The sequence below is a fragment of the Passer domesticus genome, chromosome 10, assembly GCF_036417665.1.
Source record: "Passer domesticus isolate bPasDom1 chromosome 10, bPasDom1.hap1, whole genome shotgun sequence".
NCBI classification, from domain to species: domain Eukaryota; kingdom Metazoa; phylum Chordata; class Aves; order Passeriformes; family Passeridae; genus Passer; species Passer domesticus.
Window position 1 is genome coordinate 40,705,001 of NC_087483.1, and position 10,507 is coordinate 40,715,507.

Consider the following 10,507-nt stretch of genomic DNA (forward strand, 5'->3'; position numbering starts at 1 on the left):
TGGTTGTATTCAGAATTGGGGAAAAAAATAACTTTTTGTTTTATTCAAAAAATAATTTAAAAATTAAAACATAGATGGTTCCTTTAAAAACTTGTGATTCCTTCCACTGATTTTCCTCACAAGAGGGTGGCAGTAAAGACATGATTTCTTGAAAGGAAACTTCCACTTTTCTAGGAATGTAATTTCTGGCAGAAAATGCTTGTTTTCATTTTTTTTTCTGGTTCTGCTGATGGCATCCCAAGCACTAACATGAGGAACCCTGCAGAGATGGGAACTCCCCCAAGGTTTTGGGGAGCCCCAGGGACCCCCAGCACAGGAAAGGGACTCTGCCAGCAGCAACCGTGCTGGAGAAAGAAGATGATTAAGCAAAGCTTGATGACTATCAGTTAAGAAAACATAAAACTGACAATCCAACGATCCTTCAGGAAGGAAACAGCAAAAAAAAAGATACCATTATAACTGCAAGGAAGAGCCTGAAGGCAACATTTCAACCATAACAGGACGGCTCGTAAAAATTAATAACAATTTCCCATTTACAAGCTTTTTCTTTGTGTCTGCAATAGAACCATTCCCAAGGTACAACTGGTTACAGACGATAATTACCTTGACAGGTGCTGTATTAAATTCCTCATTTCTTCCCATTTCTCCCATGTTTGTAGCAGGAAGCATCAGATTAATGTAACAAAACTGGTGCTGACTGCACCTTTTTTTTTCCTGCTGAGTGTGTTTGTTTTCTCACCTTAAATCCTGGCTCTCCCCAAGCTGCCTGGTTTCTTATTCCATACCTCTCTGCAAGAGTTTACAGGCTTCATATATAAATTACAATTCCCCTTTATTAATCTAATTGATCGTTTGGTTCCAAATGCATATGCAAGATCTTTTGAAACCTTTTAGACCCCTGTGGTTCAATATCAATCTCAAAATATTAAAAGCATCTTGTGGAAAATTAGAAAGCAGATGAGACACTTTGGGACTGGAGATGCTGTAGAAGCTGAAACTTTTAAAGCAGCATTGACACAATTATTGAATGCTGTCATTGCTCAAAAGGGCTTTTTATTTTATTGGTTCTTCTGTAATTGTTTTGTACTTTTACTCTATCTGTGCTGTGCAGCTGCCAGGAATTCAACTTTAATGAGCAGCAATGTTTAGCTGCAATCAAACAAAGCCCTACACCTTGAGATTTTCTTCCATTCTTTTTCATGTTCATTTACCAGGCCCGGATATTTTGTTGCCTGGAATTTACAGAATGTTTTGGGCTGGGAGGGACCTTCAAGCCCATTTAGTTCCAGCCTCCTGCCATGGGCAGGGACACCTCCCACTAGACCAGGTTGCTCCAAGCCCTGTAAAACCTGGCCCCGAACACTTCCAGGGATGGAAAACTTCTTGGATAATTTCTCATCTAAGAACAAAATATTTTGGGAATACAGGTTCTCATTTCCAACTGATAAAAAAAGAAAAAAACATTGAAAAACAGAACTTTCAAAAATGGAATACAGCTCTTTCCACATGGACTATTTTACTAACTTCTATTTGCTTACACAAACTTTTCCCCAGATTTGATGTAGTTCAGGGAATGGTGACTTTGGAGTTTTCAGGAAGCCAAAAAGAGACAACTTCATTCACAGAATGCAGAGTGGTGACTGCAGGTGGCATGATTGTTCCAACTGAATTAATGTAACAAGCACTGCTATTCTCATTCCTTGCAAGGACAGTGACTGTTTCCTCAAAAAAATCTCAAGGAAAATTATTCCTCTCCTTTTCTTAATTCCCATCAAAGCATACACTAGAAAGGAGTTGGAGGAATCAAAATAACCAAGCTGCCCTTTCTCATGGAGGAAAAAATAAACCTTGATTGGTATCAGCAGAGTAAGAGATGGCTATTGCATTCAAAACACCTTTGCAGGTTCTTCCTGAAATATTCACTCTTATGAAGCTTAAATTCTTTTGAAGCACCTCAAAAAACAAGGATCCTTTGAGAAAAGGGGGCTAATAACCTAATCAGTCTAATTTAAAACTTTCAGTCAAATTTAGAGGCAGATTTTAAATATTTAATTTTTTTCAGTGCAGTAAGGTAGCTTAAAATACATTAAAATACTAAATATAACATTGCAAGTGAGCTATTAGGAAATTCAAGAAAAACAAGTCTGGAAGGAACATTTTTCCCTTAACTCTTTGCTTAATGATTTCCATGCTGACTATTGTTTAAAAAAAAATCACCACAATGTAACCAGGGTAATCTCAACAAAAGTTCTCAAATAAGAATTATAAAAAAATAAAACTACACATACCATTTGTTGTGTTTCACCCAGACTCTTAAGTAATTTCTTATATATAAGACTTTTGGTTTTTTATGAATGCAAGCAAGCCGTTTAAAAGTGGGGAACCTTGGGCAGGAGACCAAGTGAGTCCAATCAAAAGGAATAATTAAAGAACACTTGCCCAGGATCAGAAGTCACTCAGGTGAATATTATGGATACTGATAAGTAGTAATAGGAAGACAAGTATATCAAAATAAAGAAATTAGGAAAACTACAGAAAAAAACAATCAGAAGTTGAAATAATTCAGAGATTAAAGTAAATTCTGAGACTTTGCACCATTTATTTGAACATTTTCTTTACTACTTTTCCCAAAACTATTCCTTGTTTTAGGGAACTTAGTCATGCAACTAAATCTGTCTCTTTCTTTGTAACTCCCTCAGTGTGGAAATGGCTTGCAGGAATCTAATCCTCCATCTCCAGGCTCTCCAAAAAAGCTGCCATGAAACCTGTCATTCTTCGTTCCTCATATATGGAGCTTCTCCAGTAAAAAGTCAGACTCATAGAAATAGAGAAGAACTGGGAATATTCACCAGCAGATGAGCCAGAAGATGGAAAATGCAAGGATCAGCAGGAAAACATTTCTGTGAAGGCCAGAGCTGTCTGTCTTTACCTAATTTAGAGTTAGTCTGGGAAAAGGAAAAGGCTACCTGACCACACAGTCCTAATTCAGCCAGGGGAAAGCAGTCAAAGGAAAATCATCAGCACTGGCGTGATATAAAGAAAAATAAATAAGAATGTTTTTATATATGTAAAAGACAACTTACAAATCTACTCATCCCAATGTAAAACTGTGTAAAAGACAAACTGTAATCTTTTGAGAAATCCTGCCTTTCGAACTCTGATTTTACCAGTTCTCTGCTTTAGTTCAATAAAGAATGGATGAAAAATATTTAGCATTAATCTTTTCACCAATCACAATGCCTTTCAACCTACATAAAACCTTTTCCTTCCTCACAACTGAGAGCTACAAAACTCCCCATTCTCTAATGTAATACTGTCCTTTACTTACAGAATTATTAAGGTTAGGAAAGGCCTCCAAGGTCATCAAGCTTGACTACTAAACAACAGAATCATGCTTGAAGTTTCCTCCTTCCTCATTCACTGGCCACACCAGCTGTGGTTTCATTAACTCCACCCTGTTAATTGGCAACTGCTCTGCTCAGTTGGCTCTGAGCTGGCTCATCCATCTGTTAGTCCATCACCTAAGACAGCCCATTTTTTTCAATTTGGGACCTCCAGACCAGAAAAGTCCACCAAGGCTCCCTTGTCTTCCCAGTGCACAGGTGAGCAGCAGCAGAGGCTGTTTCTTCAGCAAATGTTCATAAACCACTGGCAACAGCTCCCTCCTGTCAAAGCTCCTTGCAAGGAGTTTGGGTAAAACCACAACTGGATAACAGGATGAACATTCCCAATAAATCCTGACACAGTGTCACTGCAGCAAGGCGCAGCATCACTCACCTGTAAATCAATAATGAAGGTGCAAGATGGATGTAATTTGACCACTAAAGAGTGCAAAGAAGCCAGGAGCTGCTCCTGAGTTTGTTTTACCTCCCCTACCATCTCACAAAGGGAGGTTTGAGCAAGACGCACTTCCTGTTCTCCAGACATCTTTTGGGATCAACACATTGTCTGCAAATCTGGATCTCCACCTTGCTCTCAGTACCTCCAGTCAATTACAATCAGAAAAGACTCATTCTTCCATTTGCTCCTACTTGTCAACATTATGATCTAAGCAAAGGTCATAACGCTCCAATATCCAAAATCCAGTTAATTGATTCCCTCTGGGTACCAAATCCCCACAGCACCGTGGTTATTGCTGCATCAATCATATTGCTATTCATACCAAAGAATTAGAGGGATGTCCAAAACACTGAAATCTCTTACTCCTCCTGTCCCCAGCTTCTCCTCCGGCCATTTCTAAGCACACCAATTTTCTTGATAACACATTTGAAATTCAATTTCCCTCATAGGATTTGATTGTGCCTATAAATCTGAGCCTGGCCTCTGATCAGATCCCCCAAACTGTTCCATCTTCCAAATTCCTCCCAAAATTCCTGCCAAACTCTGTTACTGCATCCATATCCTAACAAAATATCACCTTGCCACCTGTTTGGGGATTAGAGCACACAAGAACCGCTGACAACTCAAATCAAATATTTTTACATCCATCCCATTTTCTGTAGCCATGTATAACATTTTTACAACTTTAATTTCACATACAAATACATCAACTTTAATCTATATTTCCCAGAGGGACTAACAGAGGTATGAGATTCCTATCCATAAGAGTTTTGGGTCTTTTCAGTAAATAATAAATCTATTTGAATTATGAGGGACTTTCAAAACAGAGCCTCAGAGCCAGTTACCTGCCCAAGCAACTGCTGCAAGTTTGCTACTCACAAAACACTCATTAAAGCACAAACAAAATGAAGACCTTTAGCATTATCTTAGACCTGAAAAAAATAGCTTCCAATGAGACTATACATTCAAACATAAACCAGGATCAATACAGTAATTTTGCTGATGAATTTCTGTGGTCAAATATAACAGCAATAAATTCTCACTGAGTTTGAGAGATGGAGGCCTGTGCATGGAGAGCTGCATCTTCAGCAATGGTGAGTTGAAGGGCCCAGCCTCTCCATCAGCAGTCACTGACATTGATTTTCTTCTACTTAAATGTATTTGTTCTCACTCTTAAGGTGATTTTATTTCTAATACCATATTATTGCTAAGAACTATCCCACTAGAAGGAAATAACTGAAAACCTGAGCTCTGCAGAAGGAGCAGATACAGCCAGGGAGACGTGAGTTACCTTGGGAATACCTGTGGCAATCCCGACCGCCCACGAGACAGGAAAATTGAAGATACCAGCAGCCTTCCTGGGAGAGCTGCAGCAGCTCAGATTGAAAAGGGAGGATCAGTTACCCATAACCCTCTCATGGAGCCCAGTGGAAGGTTTAAATAAATGGTAAAACATGGTTAAAATGGCAACTAAGTCATCACAGCTGGGCAAACACAAAATTGGCCTCAGGAATAACCACTTTAGGGTGAGGCCAGAGGTGCCCAATCCACAGACAAAGAGGGCAGCTGTTTGGGGCTAGTGGCTGTTGTTTCTGTCATGTCTTTTACACTCACACTGGTTTTTCAGCTGTTTGCAAAGTTGATGAAAAATTTTGCTGCAGAAAATTTGTTTTCTGAAAAAAAAAAAACAAGTCGAACAATCACAGAATGTTGAAAAGGGAATGTTTTCTAATCACTTAGTACAAAGTTTGTCAAAGAACTTTCTTTGACTAATTAGAGGTGCTCTTCAAGATGGGATGGTGCTTCCTTACCCTGAGCAGAGCAATAGCATCAATAAATAATATTAATTGCAGGGTGGATCCAGCTCCAGCTATTTTATTGCTGAGGAACTCAAACAACAAATAATGCCAGAACATCTATCAAAGAGAAAGCCACACGAGTTCACCGAACCATCCTGTGTGCATTTATCTAAAATAAAAATTGTATGTAAATGTCTATGCAAATTAGGTGTGGCCCTCAAGCTCCTGGAAAGTCGCCAAAAAAGCCGTTGGTGTTGCAAAGTTGAGCATCCTATCTACCATATGGTGGTCCTATTAATCTCAGGAGGGAAAAGATATCAGCTCCTCATACAGATGGCACCCATCGCATTACCTGTAAAAAGTTTGGGGATTTAGAGGTGAAAATGAGGCATTTTCCATGTTATGGAAAGCATTTGGAGTTCTAAGCAGAGTTTAATAATTAATATTAGAGCATTATGATATAAAAAGTATTAATTATCTATAGCCAACCTAAAATTCTTCTAGGAGGACTTCTTAACCAATGATAGAAAATTAAAATATTTCTGTAGATATTTCTTTATGAGTGGGTGCATTTAACTGGGACAGGTGCCCTAGGACAGAACAGGTTCAATGACCTCTGAATAAATGCTTTGGGTTGAAAGAAACCTTAAAGCTCATGGACACCTTCCACCATCCCAGGGTGCTCCAAGCCCTTTCCAGCCTAGCCTGGGACATTTCCAGGGATCCAGGGGCAGCCACATCTTCTCTGGGTACCCTGTGCCAAAGCCTTCCCACCCTCATGGGGAAGAATTTTTTGCTAAATTGAATCTTGAATCTGAACCCACACTCAGTGTGAGCCCACTGCCCCTGTCCTGTCACTACAGCTCCTGGTGAAGAGTCTCTCTTGACTTCCTTGTAGCCTTTCTTCCATACAACTACAGAACTGAGTTAGATCAGATCTCCAGGGTCCCCTGCTGATTGCTCCTTGATTTTCATTAATAGTTCCAAGTCTCTAAATAAACAAACTGGATTTTGTCTGAGCAAAAAACCCCAATTTCTGACACATTTATTGGGTTCATCATGGTTTGTGTGATTGGGCTCTCACTGCCTCACACTATGATTGATGAATGTGCCCCCAGCAACACCACAGGACCTGGAAAATCATTGAGAGCTGGTTTTGCATGTGGTTGTTGCAAAGTATCTCAACTTTCCTCAGCAGTTTGGGGGCTTTCACTTCTCTGAAGCAGAATTTGGAGAGACGATTTTCGCTTCTGCTATTGAGCACCCATGCCAAAGAACATTCCCGTTCTCCCATGCATACCATTAGCACAGTGTACATCTGAAAAGTGTATTTATATATCCCAGAATGTGAAGTGATGTGTAATTAGGAGTTTAGATGAGAAATTATCACGGGGAAACAGGGCTTGGGAGTTGTATCATCTGTCGGGTGCGGCGCTCGCGCGGCTCCGCGAGGAAGTTGCACGAACGCCTGACGGCACTTTCCCTATTTATAAAGCACCAGAAATCCACTCGGCTGCAAGGCCCACTCAACCAAGCTGTGGGAATATTTCATAATGAAATATTTAATCATTTGTAAGATTTTGACTCGTTGTCTGTTTACACGCTGCTGGTTAATGGTGGGGTATTTATTCCCATGGTTTCTGCTTGAGTGAACCGCGCTCTGGAGCGGGTGGGAGTTTCCCTTGCTCTGGGCAGAGCATGGATCTTATGATTTGGCCCAGTGGGAGATGAAGGTGCCCAGAAAGACTGGAGTCCCAGGAAAGGAAAACAGTTAACCTGGCGTTGACAATGTGCCTTAGTTTGATACATTGCCAAACAAGATGTATAGATTTTGTGTAGTGTTGCCTGTAATCAACCTACTGTGGTATAATTAAGGGACTGGTTTAGTTCAGATGTAAGAAATGAACTCTCCTTCTCAAATGCAAAATTGGTCAAGGGGTTGGTTGGCTTTTTTATTTTACTCTAGTTTATTTTCTTGAGAGTGAAGAGAACATTTGTAATTTCTGTTCTTTCTGTTGTAAATTGTGTGGCGCAGAAAGTTAAAAAATATCTGGCAAGAACACATCGCATATTGCACTCCCCATGATTAGTACAGGTCCATTGGTAGAATGAAATCAGCTCAAACAATGGGTAAAAATAAATCATTACTGGGTACACGAGATCTGAGATGGAAAAGGCACTAATGGTTGTTAAATGAGGTATATTGCAGAGAAGGATTATATTTTGAATAGTGTTAAAATTGCTTTGGGAGTGAATATTCTGACTAATATTATTATTTGTGTACTTGAACTCTGACATGATGAGGTTGTACTCCTGTAAAGAGTTCATAAGAACTAGAAATAAATTATCAATGTTGTTTTTTTTTCCCTTTGCATTCTGAACAACAAGATGATAAACCACAGTTACAGCATATGAACTGCAGCTTTATCTACTTCTCTCTATGAGCCAATCAAGTCAGAAATGTTCATAGGATTTTTTTTCCATAAAAACATGTTTTTGTGACGATGACAAAGGATTTCATAAAAATTTATTGATCCCAAGTATAAAAGAAATGTGTCTCAGATCAAGCTGGGATTTGGGGAGCAAGGAAGAAACTCAGAGAGAAAGATCTTCTGAGTCACAATGTGATTTACTAAATCTTGTGAGCATTTAGTAAATCACATTGTGACTCAGCTGGTTGGGTTGTGACTTAAAATCTTCATCACAGCTACATGAAGCTACAGAAGTCGGATTTTGATGATCCTTGTGGATCCCTCCCAGCTCAGGATATTCTACGGGTCTACTACTCTACAGGTCTGTTTTAATTATGCTTTCTAGTAAATCCTTGTGGCCATTGTGTAGGGGACACGATCCCAACCTCTGGCTCTGGCCATGTGTGCCACATTCTAACCTCTCCAGGAGCTCCTGACACAAAACTCCATCCAGAAGATGCTGCATGAGATATCACTCACTTCCTCTCCTGTCTCTTCTTCCTGCTCTTATTTTGGTGGGGGGAAATTTTTTTCCACTCTTACCTTTCCAGTTGAGAATTTATTTCTAAAATGTGGTGCTTTCTCGGCTGCAAATCGCAGTTTTGGTACTGTGCCATTGTTGAAGGCAAACTGGCAGACTGTCAGATTGTTTTCAGTAAGTTATACCGCATTCAAAGTTAAAATGGGACCATTTATCCATGTTTGTATTTCTGGGATCATGGTTTGTAGAAACAATTCGTTCCAGGAATGGAACTTTTGTTATCGTTTTCAGAGGAGCATTTGGCAGGATAAACCCATGGTTTAAAAAAAAAAAAAAAGAAATCTTGAAAAAAAAGCTGAAGAAACCCTACTGTGTGTTTTAAATTCTCTCATCTCTGAGTTATCAATAATTACAGTGAATACTGCCCTCAAAATTTGATAAAATAGATCTTTTTTCTTTGAGATCTACCTCCTCTTGTAGTACAGCCTCTCTCACACACAGGTATCAGTGAAGATTGCCTAAAATGTTCATGGGTTTTAAATCTTTCTTGAATACCAATAGTGGGGGGAGGATACAGAATCAGGCTGAGGTTGAGTTAATGTTTGATGGATCCACCCTGAACGAGGGCACCCAGCAGCTCTGAAAGGCTTCAATTGGTGTATTAAGACTGGGGAAAGGATGTAATTTATCTCAGATCACAGGCTGGAAAATCACTCAGAATTCAAACTTGCTAGCAAATAGGGTCCTTTTTACTTGCCTATCAGCTAAAAGATGTTTTTTGTTCCCCCTCCCCCCCACTCCCTGAGTAGAGTGGATGAAGTTTTTCTCTAATTGCTAATACATTTCACACAAAAGAAAAAAAAATTCTGGGAAGTAATCTAATCACAAATTCAGATCTCATCTGATAAAAAGGACCACAAGAAGGAGATTTTTTCCAACATTTGTTTGAAATGAAATGTGCTTCAGAAATGACGCAGTTTGTTTTGACGCTTTCAAAGTGGAGCTACTGGGGGTTTATTTTTGAAGTGAAATTTGAAAAGAAATGGATTCAGAGTAGATTAAAATGTTAAAAAATTCAAAACTAATCTAAACATTTCACCTTGGTCAGCTATATCAGCTGACTTCAGGTTTTAACAACAAATAAATTCTTAACAATTTTTACTGATCTTTTTTTTCCTTTTTATTCCTTATTGATTCCTATTTAAATCAAACCTTCTCAGATTTCTGCTATTTTTTTTTTGTAGTCTTACCTGAAACAGAACAAATTAATTCTTTTCCCAGCTCTATCATGGATTAATGAGCTCATAAATGAATAAACTGCAGTAAATCCACAAACTATCTCTCTTTCTTCTTTTAGCCAAATTTCACAACTTCACCTAATCATCTATATTAAAGGTGCTACATACTTGGTTTCTGTTGGACTAGAAAGTTTTATCCCCACTTAAAATTTTCTGGAATTTCAATGGTAGAGTCACCTGATATCCTGAAAACATTCAATACAAACTTTGAGGTTTGTTAACTTTCTTTTGATGCAATATTTATGCCACAAAAATGGTCAATTTTGCCTTGCACTGAAGGCACTGTCACGTAATTTTGAACATTGATAGAAATAGGAGATGATTTTACAGAGCAGTTTTGTGTCATTGTTTCTCATCAGTTATATTTCCCAGCAATTTAACGCAATCAACAAAATTTGAAAAGTTGCTTTCAATATTATGTAGCACCCTATAATTTTTAACATAAACCTCTGTGGACCCAGGATAATTTCTAGTATATCCCACCACTAACCCTTCCAGCTGGTACAGGATCCATTAATTGCTGGTGTGCCACACTTTGTTTTGTGTTTTTTAGCCAATTTTAAATCCATTAAACTCAACTTTCCACTTATTCTGTGGCTCCACATCTTAACATTAACC

The 10,507-nt window shown here is 38.8% G+C and overlaps 1 long non-coding RNA gene across 14 annotated transcripts in view; it reads right to left on the reverse strand.

Moving 5' to 3' along the window:
• Positions 1–5,250, reverse strand: part of LOC135309253 (uncharacterized) — a 32,294-nt gene extending 27,044 nt beyond the window's left edge. For 12 of the 14 annotated variants that reach the window (XR_010369567.1, XR_010369566.1, XR_010369576.1 and 9 more), the window contains exon 1: positions 5,132–5,250. This is a non-coding gene — a long non-coding RNA (uncharacterized LOC135309253). Of the gene's footprint in view, positions 1–3,328; positions 3,778–5,131 lie in introns of all 14 variants that reach the window. The other 2 variants (XR_010369577.1, XR_010369578.1) reach the window with 2 other exon arrangements.
• Positions 5,251–10,507: the final 5,257 nt, after the last annotated feature.